Source organism: Harpia harpyja, chromosome 2 (genome assembly GCF_026419915.1).
Source record: "Harpia harpyja isolate bHarHar1 chromosome 2, bHarHar1 primary haplotype, whole genome shotgun sequence".
NCBI classification, from domain to species: Eukaryota; Metazoa; Chordata; class Aves; order Accipitriformes; family Accipitridae; genus Harpia; species Harpia harpyja.
The window spans coordinates 39,950,210-39,965,762 of NC_068941.1; the positions used below are offsets into that span (position 1 = coordinate 39,950,210).

Consider the following 15,553-nt stretch of genomic DNA (forward strand, 5'->3'; position numbering starts at 1 on the left):
AGAGGAGCATGATTGTACCAGCTAGCACCTAAGAACTCAAGGAGACTTGGAGCCTGGTATTTGATCCTTATACTGTCTGTGCATTTTATCCAATGATTTTTAAATGCAAAGGGTTAAGAGCACTTCTCACCTGCCAGATGCTTTTGAACAAATCCCAACAGGATTTTATTTCAAAGAATTTTAGGCACTTACTAATGCTGTTATTTGACCCCAAATCTCCAAATGGCCATTGACCTCCAATTCAGCAAATTGCTGAGGATTTCAGTAAAACTTCCTATTGAATACCTTGCAGAACAAGGAGGGACCTTAAAATGTGGGGCCTTGTGTCTGTCATACTGGAGGTTTTGTCTTGACTGTTCTCAGTCTCTTCCTGAGAGTCTTTCTCCAACTGCCCACTCTGAGCATTTCAAGTAATTAATCTCACACAAAGATAGGTGCCCAGCTTTTCTTTTGCACCGAGTATTTATTTGGCATGAGTAAAGTCATCATTGGCAAAAAATGAAAAACAATTTTTCAAAAGATTAAGTAAAGACTTCTCTCAATTAACTACGTTATATTTATGACTCTTAACAGCCATAAACTCTGAAGGGAAGTAAAGCTGCAATGTAAACCATTAAAAACAACTGAGTTTCTGGGAAAAAAAATCTTTCTGTACATTGTGTGCAAGAAATGCAGAGTGAAGCTCTCCTCCTTTGCAAGTCTTATTTCTCTCTCTTATTTTCTCTGTAGAAAGTAACACCTACTGACTTCACAAAATATCTGACAATGGTGAAGAATCACTTTATTCCAGACCTAAGCAAGGAACAAAAAAGCCCATGCAGAGGAACAAAACACTACTAAGAATTACTCTCTGATTCACTATAGATTTTTTGCCTAGCAGCTGAATGGTTCATCTCCTGGCTAGTACTGGTCCATTCATAGAGGAAATCAGTATTCATATACTCTCACAAGAATGCTACTTAATGATATTTCATTGTATTTTAAGTGGTGTAAGAGAGGCATGCAGACTTACATGATCTTTCATCACCTGTTTTGTCTCTGCATCTTCCCAGGCACGCAGCTGGACAGTAGTACTATCCAGAGACCAGTGGGCTCATACAGTATGACATTTTCTTTCCTCCCCCTTCAGTAGCAATTTCCAGCAGGTGCAAATTCATGTTAGTTCAGGGGAAAAAAAAATTAAAAATTCCAGTATTTCTGATTTCATATCTGGAAGATAGGCTTCATGCAACACAGACTGCAGGATTTTCCCATATCGCAGGTAACCTATTTCCCATTGTCAGTAGCTCAGTTATTAGAGTCTACCAAAAACATGGTCTATCAGGAGGACAAAGTGGAAGGTTTTATGAAAGCAGACAGAAGCGTGACTTTGGGAGGGCTTTGGTGAAAACTAAGGGAGGTGTTATGAAAATAGGAAGAATACTGTATAGCTATTAATAAGCAAGTGCTTCTCTAAAGAATTTACATAGATTGCATTGTAACTAGCTGGGAGGAGGCCTTGTATCTGAGCCAGTGTTCAGTAGTGGATTGTGGTCTACTAAAATTTTCCCTACTAATGAACTGACAACATTCTGGGTTTTTTTAAAAACCTGAGATAATTAAATTGTTAAATCCAGATTGTCAGAGGTGACTATTGAGGGGGCAGGGATAGAAAATGTGGATGTTCTTCCACTATTGACTGTCATGTGACATGTGTGCAAGTTATAGGTTATGGAAGAGTAGCTTTGGCTCTGTTTGCTTAAACACCACATTCACTATAATCACAGTCTGTATAACCAGAAAAGCAGAATAATGCTGATAACCTAATTTTCATTAAGAAATGTGTTATGTAGTTCTTGGCCAAAGATCCCACTGGACCTTGGCGTATAACTCGTAATTAGAAAAGGAGGATGATGAGCCTTTAAAGAGTCTACTGCTACTCATCCTCTAGGGATATAGTTTTGTTAAATATCCTTCAGCTGTATTCTTAAGGTAAGCGATTTGCTAGGGTCCAGACATAAATCTTTGCTGGCAGGGATGGTTCAGCAAATCCGGAAGAAATCTATGAGAGAATGAAAAATTTTCTATCCTGCAACTACCCAGCAACAGTAGCAGCCTACAGAGAAGGAAGGAGGTTTTGTCTTGTTTCTGTGAGAAGGGAGGCTTTTTTTTTTTTTTTGTCAGCTGCCCCTCTCGTCCCCAAGTACACAGCTTGAAGGATTTACAGCACAAGTACAGGGTTCAGCTCTATGTTTTCAAAGCATAAAGAGAAAAAGAGAGTATCTGGAGAGGACAAAGGCAAGTTCTCAGATAATGCAGAGGATATATTATAGCATGTGCTTTAGACACAGATTCTCAAGGAAAAAAACCTCAGGAACAATAGGATAGAGCACAATTGTTTCTAGATGCCTATCTGCTAAAAGACATTTTTGGAATCATGCTTTCAGCTTCACATATTCTTTATGTTAATTTATGGTGCCCCAGTTTGTTCCTGCCCTCATGCTGCTCCCTCTCTTGTGCCAGGGTAAGGATTTATGTGGTGGCAGGTGAAGCAGATCAAAGAACTGATCCATGTTAAAGTTAACTGTAAAAAAAAAAAAGGGGGGGGGGATAATTTTAATCTGGGTCAGGGAACTGATCTCGTTTATTAAACAGCTGCATAGATTTTCTTTGACTGCATCAAGGAAGATGGAAGTGTAAACGGGGACAGAATGGGTGGAGGAAGGCAAGATTACTTCTTTTGATAGCAGTGCTGACCTGTGCCGATTTACAGCATATGAGAAATTACAGACTGTGAGTGGACTGACTTTTGGAGCAGAGTGAATTAACTTATTCTCAAAATTAGTGTCAGGCCCTTACAATGTATCATAGATAACCAAATCTGGTTTTAAAGAGGAAAAATAATTTTGTTAAAGGGGCAGTGAACTTATTTTGGTTTCTCTCGTAAATCACTAATTTATAATGGTCAAAGGTGAGTCTTTTTAACTAAATCCTGTTATAGAACTTCTTTAACAAACTTCCTTTTGTTTAAAGAGTTGTCATGACACCAGTAAATCAACAAACACCAGTTAAGATAGATTACAAAATATTTTAAGTTGTTTCTGTTCATCAAAGTACAGACATTTTAGAATTCATTATCTCTTTTTCTTAGCAATCTGAGGTTTCTTGTATTCATTGTATTGCTTAAGCACTTAAAGTTAACATACTGATTTCCAATCTGTATAAATATTTTTATTAGTTACCACTCCAGCCAAGTGTCTGGATTCTATCCATGTAAATACAACATTTATCTTTCACATACTAATGATTTTAGAATGGTACTACATTGTAAACTGTGCATTGAAACAAAATATCTGCAAAACCGTACCTCAAAAAAGCTTGGGGACATCTTTGAACATTAAGGGGTAAGTGTGGTTTACACCATTCAGATGAAATATGATTTAGCTAGAAGTAAACAATGGTTTTGCATAAGCATTTAAAGTACAGTGCTTTTCTTTCTTAGTGTGAAGGTTTTAGGGTATCTGTAGAGATACTTTTTTTTCCTGATGCTGCAGGCATGCCCCTGGGTCACAGAAAGCAGAAACTTTCTGGATTTCTTTAGAAAGCCAGAGCTTTCCATGGAGCAAAGCTGGTGACCAAAAGTATGAGCATACATGTTGTTACATTTTCTAACTACTATAAATACAAACTTAGTTGTAATTATTGCTTAAACTTCACTAGAGGCCCTGCACAATTGTACTGATGACACAACATTCAAGACTGGCAAATGCTGTTTGTTAAATCTTGTGTTACCTTTACTACTTGCAACTATCCTGTCAGTCAATTATGTTTGGGTTCAAGCGTTATGCTTCTTACTCTTATACCTGGGTGAAGTATTTCTTAGTAGCTAAGAATGCCTTCAGAACAAAGATGGCCAGTAGGAGGATTAGTGGGAGCTTGTGATAAGTCATCTTTACACTTCCATCTCTTCTAACTCCGTGTGATAGAACAGCTTATCTAATGATTAAGAGATAGGGATGTAAAGGGACAGCTATCTCGGATTCAGCCTAATTATCACAGGAAAAATAATTATGGAGTGTTTTTAAAATGCTTAGAGCAGCAATAGAAAGAAGTGAAATAGATTATATCAGCATCCATAACAGGCACTGTTTCAGAGGCTCACTCCTTAATGATCTGCTTATGATGAGATGTTTCACACAAAGGGCATCTTTCATCTGTGTGCTGGCTGACAGTTCCCATGCTTCTGAGACCAAACAATTTAAACAGAAGTATCCTCTCAGTTTCTGCTAAAGTCCTCTAGACAATTTTACTAAATTCCCAAGCTGGCTTCTGCTCTGCCATCCTAGGCAGCCACTGAATGCCACCCACCTGTGTACCCAAGCTCTATAGCAGCACAGGGAAGCTGCTTCCTGAATGAACGGTAAGAAATACCAGATCTAATGGAGGAACTCACATCTCCAACAAGAGACCTGCACACCCAGACATCTAGGTAACAGATTCTGGATTCAGATTATGAGGGGGATGACATTAGTAGTTCTGCTGAGCACTTCTACCATACCATTTGCAATAAAGAATTATGTCAAACTAATATTTCATCTTGCAGTTCTGAAAACAATAAATGACAGCATAAGAGGCAGGAATTATAGTCTCTGGAAATGGCAGTTCCCCTGCTCCTTAAAGCTTAGATTTAGGTTCAACATGTGTCAAGGTATTTTACAAGAACCAATGATTCTTCCAGTTTTTCTAAGTGGAGGAACCTGACTCAGGTTAGATCAGTTTTATTTCTGACTGGATTTTTGGATGCTGGTTTTGTCCTGGGTTGGGAAATCTTAACTCTGGCATACCTAGGCGTGAGTTAGTTTGTGTGGATCTAGTTAGTTAGTAGTCTTAGTAAACTATTCTTTAATTACATGGAGCATTTGGAGAGAACACTTCCTGAGCTCATCGAGAATACCATTACACTTGGTAAATTATATTATACATTTATTTAAATGAGCTGTTACCCTAATAGGCCAGCATCTCTTCCTATTTTGAGTCATTAGCAAAATCACAATCAGTACCCTGGCAGTCTTAATTAATTAATTTATCTGAAGCCATTAAAAAAAAAAAAAACAAACCACCACACAATAGCACAGCGCACCATGCTTAACTATTCACAGCAGTCTATCACAGTTATAGTCAGGTATTTAAAAATAAGAACTATATAGCTTGTACCATTAGGGAATTAATTCTAATTTGTAAGTAATATGGGCTAGATTTAAAATGGTACTTCTGTTTTGCAGGTTTTCCATGGGAGAAATCGACGGCAGGAAGCTTGCTTAGTTATTCACGGGGGCTACGTGCGTAACCCTCCAGGAGGGTCCAGGCAAATGGCAGGCAGGCGATTCCCCCCACCTGTACCCTTTCAACAAAGCAAACGGGCCCCAAAGGCCAGCGTGCGGCTCACCGAGGAAAGAGGACTCGAAATGCTCCCGCTTGCAGAGAAACGCTCCCCAGGGAGCACCGGCATTTTCTGCTGAGAGAAAACAACACTCATACGCCGCGGTATCATCTAAAGAAAAAAAAAAAGTAATAATAATAATTAAAAAGGGGGTGTGTGTATAACAGTGCCACCTAGTGACTCGCATAACTGGGGCCACCTTCGTCCTATGGCATCGCCTGTAAAATACAGCGCCCATCTACCACACGTTTTTACTTTTTTTTTAAACACTGATTTTTGGTTCTTTGGTTTGTGGGTTTTTTTTTTTTTCCTCCCTCTCTCTCCAGGAGCGTGTTTCTTTCCGGGCCGACACCTCCTCACCTGATACCCACAAGTATCACCTCAAAAGGCGGCACCGACCGACTGCCTCCTCTTCTGCGGCCGCTCTCGCCTCGGCGGGCGGAGAGCGGCCGCGGGCCGGGCCTCACCCCGTCAGGTCGCGGCTCCTCCCCGCCTCTCTGACTCAGCGGCCCGGCCCCTCGCTTACACAAACTCGGCGGCTGGTACCGAGTTGGGGCCGCCGGCTTTGAGAGGGAGGAGGAGGAGGAGGAGGGTGGGGGGAAGATGCCCGCCCTGAGGGGATGGAGCCTCCGGGGCGCTCGGTGAGGGCGGGCTTGAGGGGGATCCCTCCCTCCTGAGGGATTAGCGCCGGTCCCGGCTGCCCCGTCGCTGACGGCGATTTACCTGGGCGGCAGCCTCTTTCCCTCCTTCCCCTCCCTCCCTCCCTCCTTTCCCTCCCTCCCAGAGCCGGTCGCTTCGGCAAAGAGGGAGCGGAGCCCGCCTCGCCCCTCCCCGGGGAAACTTTCCGCCACCGCCCGCGCCAGGTAGGGGCTGGGCCACCCCCCCTTCCCCGGGGCGGGAGCCGTGAGGGGGTGGCGGCGGTTGGGGACGGGCCTCGGACCTGGCGGCGGGGCCTCCGTGACGGGCTCAGTCGTTCCCGCCCAGGGTTGGGCGGCAGCCGGGACGCCGAGTTGAGGAGGCGTCTCGTCGGCGGTGCGGGGCGGGGCGGGGCGGCGGGCCGGTGTCCCCCGCAGCCGAGCAGCTGCTGTCTGCCTCGGGGCTGCCGCAGGGCTGAGGGGGGAGTATATAGGTCACTGGAAGTAATGCCTGCCTAATCCCCTTTATCTTTTTGGCTCGGCTTTTCCGCTGCTGGTTTGTAGGGCGAGCTGGGCAGCGTTGGCCGCGAACTTCTGGGAGAGGACCCAGGCTTCGCGCAGGGCTGCGAGCTGGGCAGCGGGCGAGTGCCAAGGTGAGAGCGTGGGATGTGCGCTTTTGTTTCAAAGAAGGCTTTTTCCTCACAAGTGCGACGCTTTACGTAGCGCCAGGTATTTCTACTTGCATCTGTTAGCTCTGTGACCCTGCGTGTGGGTTGTCAGTTTGGGTTCGGGCTTCGTTTTAACAGGCTGGTAACATGGATTATTTTTTTTCTTCAGGACGCTCATTGAGTCACTCACCAAATCACTGGAGGCTATCCTGGTATTTTCTTGGGATGCCAAAGGAAAGTCTCAGCAACTTCAGCGCCCTGGTAACTGGAGAAGGCAGTGTGTCCTGATAAAGGGATTGCTGTGTTGCTCTCTCTGATCTTTGAGGCAAAAAGGAACTATTAGTAAGGTCATGTGAACGTGTTCTGTCACCCGAGGTCGTTGGGAGTAACTCGGCATGATTTTGAGTTACTCCATGTGGACAAATCTGTAGGTGCAGGCAGATACACTCTGTTAGGAGGTTGTGCGTAGGGCCAGCCTGCCAGTATAGGACAGTTTGCCAGGTTGAGGCATACGGTTTCTTATAACTCAGAAATATTAAGGCACGCTTAGTAGTATTTGGAGATTTTTATTTCAGTCTGATTTCCTCCTCCTACCTGGGGTGTGTGATTGGTTTTCTGATTAGCATTAACACATCTCATATGATGATAAGAAGAAAAATGCCTAAAAATGAGTGTGTTATTTTATATGCTGCCATACTACTTCTAGTTGAACTGAAAAAGACTTCAGAAGCTGCCAGTGGCCTCTCCCTCTGCCTAGGTGTTTTCTGTTGATCAATGCGAAACTAATGCTGTGCAAGAGTTTATAGTTGCATTTTTCGTCTGTACAACAGTGGTTTTATTCCTCCTTGTAGCTGTAAGAAGGATTCAGGACCTCATCACATTAGTGGTGAAGCATGATGCTTCTATCTTGTTTTCATTTTCAGAGAGAAGAGGGAGTGATAATAAACCACCCATTCAAAGAGATCTCTCACACACCAATATTGTAATAGTGTTAGGTCATGCAGTACAGACCTATGTTTCTGGCCTGTGCTGTTTTTATATCATAATTTCTAGAGTAAACCTTTTAGAAAAAATGGCGATTGGAAGGGTTTATAATACCCAAAGGAGTGAAGTTGGATTAGGGTTTTCACGTTGTTTGTGTTGCCTTACTTCTGCTGGGCTGTGTATAAAGTGTCCACCTGATCTGAAACTAATCTAAGAATTAGGACCTAATGCTGTAATTCGTTTCTTCTTCTCTGGCTCTGCTTTAACGAACATGGAAGGTCAAAGGGAGAAGGAAAAGGCAGAAAAACTTACAGTCTACATTGTAAAGTATAAATAATTGCAAAGGTCAGGATAGTACCAGTGAGATATTGGTGTGAGGATGGCAGTTGTGAAGCTGATGGAACAACCAGATGCCTTTTTCTGTTATCCATCTCGATCAAGACAAATGTTTTCAATTGATTTCTGCTAACAGCTATTTTAATCTATTTATTGAGCCACGGTGATTGATGGATGATATGTGCTTTGAAAAATAAGTGAATTCAATTAAAATGATGAAAAATGTGTTGCTAAAGCCCATGGAAGAAATCTAACTTCATTTACATCCTCTTTTTTTCTCCTCTCCCCTCTTTGGTTTTTTTTTTTTTTCCTTTTCTGTATCCACATTGTGTCTAAACTATATGGTGGTAATGGTAAAAATTGGATTATCCTCTGTGAGGGGTGTTTTGGGTTTGGTTTTTTTTTTCCTCCAAAATGGGATACAAAACTTCACAGAATCTGAAAGTAAGAGAAGCGAAATTGGAGAAACTGCCTCTGACGTGGTTTTATTTGATCCTAGCATGAAACTGAGTTTTAGAAATCTATAGATATATTTGCTTTTCAAAAGATTATACTAATGCATTGATGTTTGTTAAGCTTAAGTCTTCAGATTTACAGGCTCTCAGTACTATCTGAAGCATCAATTTCTCTGTTAAACTGTTCATTGAAGGGTTACCAAGATTACTTTGATGTACACAAAGTTTTAAGGCTCTCTTAAAAAGAACTTATTCACAAATACTGCTGTTCCACCCTTGCATATCTTTATTTATTAGTATAGAGGTGCTGCTTTTTGGTGCTTGCAGAGGGTTTCGTTGCAAAGGCTTTTCAAATTTTAATTAGGCTCATGGAAATCTTGTTTAGTTCTTTAATGTTTGAGTTGTGTACTTGAGTTTTAAAAAATGCAGGTCTGCACATCCTGGTATGTTATTTTGACTAGTAGTTTCTCCCAAACATTCGAGAGATGTTTTCTCTCTTTCTTTGTGCTCTATGGCATGCCCAGAGTAGTTGTGTGGTATGTTTGTGGTGTTATGTGCTGCTCAGAACAGGGCTTTTGTGACTTCTTTTTCCAGTCATCCTTTTTTTGTAACAATTTTATACCTATATTTTGGTTTACAGACACTTAAACTCTAAGACTCTTCTACTCAAATGTGCTTATTTGGCATTATTAGCTTACTTGTGGTCTCTTCTCAGCCTAATCAGATAGTTATTTAGTGTAAGACTGGGCTACAACCCAGGAAAAATTGTATACTCTATCCCCATTGGAGGAAGCTCCCAGGAAAGAGGACATTAAGGAAGGCTGTTGGCAAAATAGTGCTTTTTGTGTCCCGCTTTTGGGTGTGTTTCAGGTAATGTATTACACAACAGTGGACGCCTATACTTTAGGTATGTTATGAATGCACTTCTAATGCTCTGATAGTGTTGAGTCAAGACAAGAAACCTCGGGGTGCTTCCAGAAGAGGCTACAAAAGCCTGCACTGGTCAAAAGCTGGGGCACTACTGATCTGGAAATTCTGATTTTTTTTTTTTTTTTTTTTAGTCCTTTTTGCAGTACACCATAGTGGCCAAATAAAGGCTTGTAAGTAGCTGCTGGTATGGCTGTTCTGTAAGAATTGCTGTACTTTTTAAAACTTGTGTGAACAGCCTCCAGGAAATGGTGCCTTTTCCTGATTGGATTAATCCATTTGGAAAGTAGAGCTAGGACTTCACTGTGTCATGGGGAGCAGGTCAGTTAGACCTGGATTAAGTCTGAAGACTGACTGGGCTGATTTGAAAGAACAGTTTTGAATGCATTTGTGAGCATGTACAGCAATAAGTGGTTCTGGCATAATTACTCCTGTGTAATAGATATAGACACACAAGTACATTTTAAAGTGTCAGCTTAAGTTTGGAGGTGTTCTGATGATAGCAAAGCATTCACAGCTAAAGTTAGTGTAGCAAAGACAGAGGAGCTTTTGGGAACATATCTTGCCTTACTTTCTTAGGCATTGATCATAAGACTTCCTATTATTATATGTAGGTGTCTTTTAGTAAATGACTCATTCATGGTATGATAAGAATGCTTTCCATTTTAAACCATGTGGCCAAAAAATTCTTGTCAAGGGTGGTCCTGAAGGGCATGTCCAGGTGAGGCAATTCCATGTGGAATGGAAGCAGAGCAGATAAGGTAAGAGCTGGTGATAGCGGTGGTAGAGGCTCAAGGCACGTGAAGACACGATCTAAGAACGTGTTACCTCTGATATCTAGTGGGATTACCTTTAATTAACAGGGGGAAGTTTGGAAACATGACACAAATATAGCTCTTTGCACACAGGAGGCCTGAAACCTTAGTTCCACATATATGTGACAGGTTTATTTTCCTCCAAAATCAACTGCCACCTGAAAAGGAGGAATGAGATCCTGAGTTAGTTTGTGTAAGATGTACTTGGGGCTTTGACTCGCATTAATTCCGAACTAAATGCAGCGTGTTTTCATAGCAGTTGCAGAATTTGTCCTGAAATTTATTCTGTTTCAAACTGTGGTGGCTCCCCATGGGTGGTAAATTATTGGGAAATCAATTGCTACTTTTTTTTTTTTTTTAAAGAAACAGAAAAAAAGAAAAAAAAAAAGTCATCAAATTGTGAGGTAATACTGAATTGCCTACCTGCAGTGATGATAGACCATGGCAATTAATTCTGGTCTAATCCTAATTAGCATTGTAGAGGACATATCATCTGCTTCTGTGTGGGGAAATACATAGCTAGATTAGTGCTAGAAGTATTAGGCAAATTCTTATTACACAATTTTTTGCCGTTTAACTGTAGAAGCATAATCAAATATCATCTTGTCCCCTTGTAGATCTACTGTAGCCTCCAAACAGTATGACAGACAGTTTTGTTTATTTAAAGAATTGCATGCCTTAGAAGAGCTTGTCTGGTTGGGTTTAAAAAAACCAAAACCAAACAAAAAAGGCAAAAAGGTTTTGTGATAATAAAAACACGTACTAGGTTCTGTGCGTAAATAACTGTTGCTGAAAGACACTTGTGCCCTTTATCCTTCTAATTCTAGTTCATTTTCTAAAGTTGCCTGTATTGTATATTGGTGGAGGGTATGATTCATTTCTGTGAAAATTTTTATATAAGTAGTTCTAAGGTAGTGAGTATTCTAGTAGTAGTTTAGTTTGCCTGGGGAACTGATAGAATGATGCCAGCAAAAGAGCGCACAGATAGAAGGATTTCCTTAATGCACATTAAAGAAATAAAGCCTTTAAGCTATTGACAAGACCCATATGCCAGTAAACTTTTGAATTGTAACTTAAATTTAACTGTTGGCTGTTTTTATTGCACTGTGCTGATGGTTGAAGAGTTGAACTGCTGAAGAATCAATCCCACTTGCATTACAAAATCTTTTGTAAAACCTCAGGTACCCTGAGCAGGAGGGAAGAGAATTTTGTATTTTTGAGTTAGTTTCATTAACAACTAACAGTTAATATATTTGTAATAACTAAACATTTTTCAGATATTTCATTTTTGACACACAAGTCAAAGAGCAACAAATGAAAAATTGCTGTTGTACAGCCAGGTCCAAAAAGTAGTGTGGGTTTTTACTGAGTTGTGCTAACTCATTTGCAGGTTCCTGCCCTAATGCAACAAACCTGAGAGGGAGAGATAATTTGGCTTGCTGCTTCACCACTGTACTGGCATTACATTAAAAGTAGTGTTTCTGTAAGCATATATACCTTGAACATAGAAGGAAAGAAGGGAGCCTGAGTAGGGAGGTGCTACTTCTGTAATCACAAGTTGAAGTTGAAACATCTGTAGCTTGTTACATTGTTATACTGGACCCATGTGCTTTATTAAACATAGCTGTCCTGTTTCCTCCTTGCACATTTGTGACACTTTTACACTTTTCTGGTGCCTTAAATATGTTTTAGTACAGTGTCATAAGTTCAGTATTCCTGTAAGGAAACCTATGGAGAACAAAATCTTATCTCCCCTTTTGAGGAACTCCCTTGATTTTCAGTGCTGGACTTTGCTGGAAATGCATGCTCCCAACCACAGCAAGATGTGGATTCATTTTGGAGGTGAGGGCTCTGTTCCTCTCTGTGTGTGACTGAGAATTATGCTGGGTTCTCTCTCCTGTGTGCCTGATCGAGGTACAGCGATGACAGGTGCTAAGCAGCCAAAGATTTTTCTGCAAACCATTAGCATCTTCAAAAAAGGGTGTGTTGCTCCTTGCTTTGCTCTGATGTTGTTATTGAACCACACAAATGTCCTTGGAATGCCTGGCGTGGACTGGGAATATCAGTCATATTGGGACTCATGATTCTGAGTTTCAAAGAAGTAGTGGATTCAACTAGTCTGCTACTTTGAGGCGGTCTTGCCTTTTTTCTTTTTCTTTTTTTCTTTTTTTTTTTTTTTTTTTTAATTGGCCATTTTGCCATTCAGTACAGGGAAGCATAGAACACATAGTCAGCAATAGGTGTAACAGGATTGCTTCCTTTCTGAATTGCTGACTTGTGTTAAGATTAATTATGCTTGCCTGCTCGGACTGGTTGCAGGTAAACAATTAGAAAGTTCTTTATCAGCTCCTTGAAACACTGTCATAGGATGAGGAGCATGTGAAGTAAAATTACATTTTCTTAGAAGTGGAGGGGGAAAAAAAAGAGTAATGGAGGAAAATAAACATGGAGGGCAGAAACTGATTTGCCCCCACAGTGATTTCTTAATGTTTTGGTCCCAGCAATGCGAACAACATTGGGAGATGTTAGTGCGAACTGGCTGCCAGATAACACAGAGGTTTTATGGATGTCAGTGGTTACATCTGCCTTCAGCAGTATTTCGCTGGCATGATTTTTACAGTGGTGATGTTTGCCAGCAACAGCCCAGTGCTTAGGGTTCCTGACTTGCTAGTGTTGATACAGCAGAACACACAGTAGTATTGAGATGGTTTTGCATAATTTCCTTAGGCTAGATAGAGCTAGGTTTGTTTTGCTTGGATGCCAGTGGAGTACTTGGAAAACTTTTTTCTTTTCACAAGAACTTTTATTGTTGAAAAAAAAAAATAATTATTCAGAGGGAAACAAGTAAGGCAGTTTGGCAAATACTGCATTTATGATGAATGCTATTTGCAAGTTATAGCTTTTGTTAGTAGTGTTGGTTTTAGCAACTTGTTAGTAAAATGGGTAAATCAGAAATGGTAAATCGCATCCACTACCCAACATTAAGGACATAGGGACAAAGGTCAAAGGAAGTGATAATGCTCTTCATTAGATTGACTTCTGTAGCTGAGGGAGTAGGCAAAGTTCTGGGCACACAGACCTTGGTTCTGCTGACATTCAAGGCAGCTAAGTTAAAATGACTGAATTATTTGACTTTTGGTGTATATAGAAGCTATTTGAACACTTTTCCAGGTATTAATGTTTCCTTTAGTCTTTGCCTATAAGAAAAAAAAAATGTTAGCAGAATTTGTGGCTTGTATTTGCATGAACTTTTCCCATTAGTCTTCAGTGAAATTCAACAGTATTTGAATAACTTTGTGTGCAGATACATTTTAAAAAGTTCAATGAATTAAAGATGAATGAAGTGTTATCTGATTCTTCCTCTTGACAATTTAAAATTCTAAAGTGATAGTAATGCCTCCCATTTCATGGATGTTGTATTAGTTTAGGAAGTGATAAACTATGCATAGCTTAAACTCAGTACGTGCTGTGCGTTACACGTACCTGCTATGGTAATGATGTGCAATGATTCAATAGGTGGAAAGTTACTGTTTGATTTTAAAGTAGCAGCAAGTGTGGGGGATAGAATTTTGTTGTATTGGCAGCAAGGCATATTCCATTACTAGTGGTAACATTCATACAGAGTTTTGGCAAACATTTAAAGTAACAACAGTTTCGGTTTAAAAGAGGCATCAACTCAACAGCAACATTTCAGGAGCACTCAGCATTGGGGTCAGTGACAGGAGACAATGTGATCTAAGCAGTTATCATTCCAAGGTCCACTCAAATATTCTGAGATAAAAATATTATTTATTCAAGTACAGGAATATTAGGGTCTGTGGCACAAGGGAGTTAAAAAGCATTTGATAGCAGAATAAATAAACTTTTCCATTCTAAACAATTCTACTAAAAGTCTGCATGAATAAAAAGGTAAAGAATATTGGTGCTCTCTTGGTAGAGGTGACTGAAGGCTGGCAAATTGGGGACATTCTCTGGATGAGGGTGTTTGTGGACCCCTAGGAGAAATCATCCAGATCACAGGATTTCAATTACCTAGGAGTGTTGGTTAGAGAGTATGGTGGGATGCAGGTTCCTAGTAAGTTCTTGGAGGACCTTGGTAAAGCTTTCCAGGTACTAAATATGAAGAAAGTAATCAGTGGATAGGCTCTTCCAAGCTTTGTTATAACCAGAAGATAAGTAACTTGTGTGAGAGCAAATGAGAGTCTGGGAAGCAGGATTTGTGCTAAAATAAAACAATGGATTTTTAGAAAGGCAGACTTCAGGTAAGTCTAGTTAACATGAATCTTATCCACTAGTTCTGTGTGTTAAGAGAAAAGAAAAAAGAAGGGGGGGGGAAGAGAGAGATTGTTCCTTCAGGAAATCATGTTAATGGAAGAAATTGGAACTATTCTTCCACAGACGAAAATATGAAAAGTAGTGAGAGGCTGACCTGGCTACTAGTGAGCTCTTTAACATCAAACACAAGGAGAGAAAGGGAATCCAGGCTGGATTGCCAAGGACAAGTGTAAAAATAAAGCGCAAGCACATATAATTGAAATGCAACATTCAGAATGACCAACTCAAAAAGAGTAACAAGAAATCATTATAGAAATATAATGTTAGTAAAAAGGAAAAGAGGGAAGGTTTGCTGCTGTTTGAAGACTGGAGCTGTGGAGAGATAATGCAAAGCAGACTGAGGTCTTTTTTTTTCTTCATATTTTGTAAGAGAGACTGGGATTCAGAGGTGAACTTGGTGTTCAAGGCAAGTGCTAAAACCCTAAGCTGGTGTGAGGAAGGAATGAGTTGCAGAGCATTTGGATAAGTTTAAGTTCAAAGTGTTTAAAAAACACTATTGAAAGGGTAAGAGCTGGCTGATGTAATCCCTGAGCTGCTGCAGTTACTTAACTCATGGAGGATGTGTGTAATACTGTGACACTGAGAAGAGTGATTATAGTGTCTTGTCTTTACGGGGCAGGGGGGGAAGTGGAAGTGGAAATAAGCAGTTGTAGACCCAGTTGTTTAACTTCGATTATTTGTTCCAGTATTTTTCCTGGGAATTAAACCCTCCTAAAGAAGTGAACAGTAACCCATATGATTTTATTTTTAAGATTAAACCATGTTAGACTAATGCAATTTCTTTCTCCGGAATGCTAACAGGAGAGGAACAGTTGATCTCTGATAGCTTGACTCTTTCTGATAGAAAATGTCAAAACTTCAATCTTGTTAAAGAATGTCTGGAGGAATTGACTGTGGGTAAGTGCTAAACTGCTTGAAAAACATTGTTTTCTCTAGGAATGGACTCATGAGTGTTTTGGTTTTGGCGTGGGGTTTTTTG

At 40.5% G+C, this 15,553-nt stretch overlaps 2 protein-coding genes across 5 annotated transcripts in view; one reads left to right on the forward strand and one right to left on the reverse strand.

Moving 5' to 3' along the window:
- SH3D19 (SH3 domain containing 19) overlaps positions 1 to 6,474 on the reverse strand; it is a 116,803-nt gene extending 110,329 nt beyond the window's left edge. Inside the window, exons 1-2 of the mRNA XM_052777063.1 lie at positions 6,360 to 6,474; positions 5,426 to 5,530 (exon numbers count right to left, since the gene is read on the reverse strand). The gene's annotated coding sequence lies outside the window, so the exon portion shown is untranslated. The remainder of the gene's footprint in view (positions 1 to 5,425; positions 5,531 to 6,359) is intronic.
- The window catches only part of FHIP1A (FHF complex subunit HOOK interacting protein 1A), a 95,095-nt gene continuing 85,713 nt past the window's right edge, over positions 6,172 to 15,553 (forward strand). Inside the window, exons 1-2 of one of the 4 annotated variants that reach the window (XM_052777083.1) lie at positions 6,172 to 6,282; positions 6,619 to 6,707. The gene's annotated coding sequence lies outside the window, so the exon portion shown is untranslated. Of the gene's footprint in view, positions 6,283 to 6,542; positions 6,708 to 15,372; positions 15,472 to 15,553 lie in introns of those variants that run through there. The other 3 variants (XM_052777098.1, XM_052777091.1, XM_052777110.1) reach the window with 3 other exon arrangements.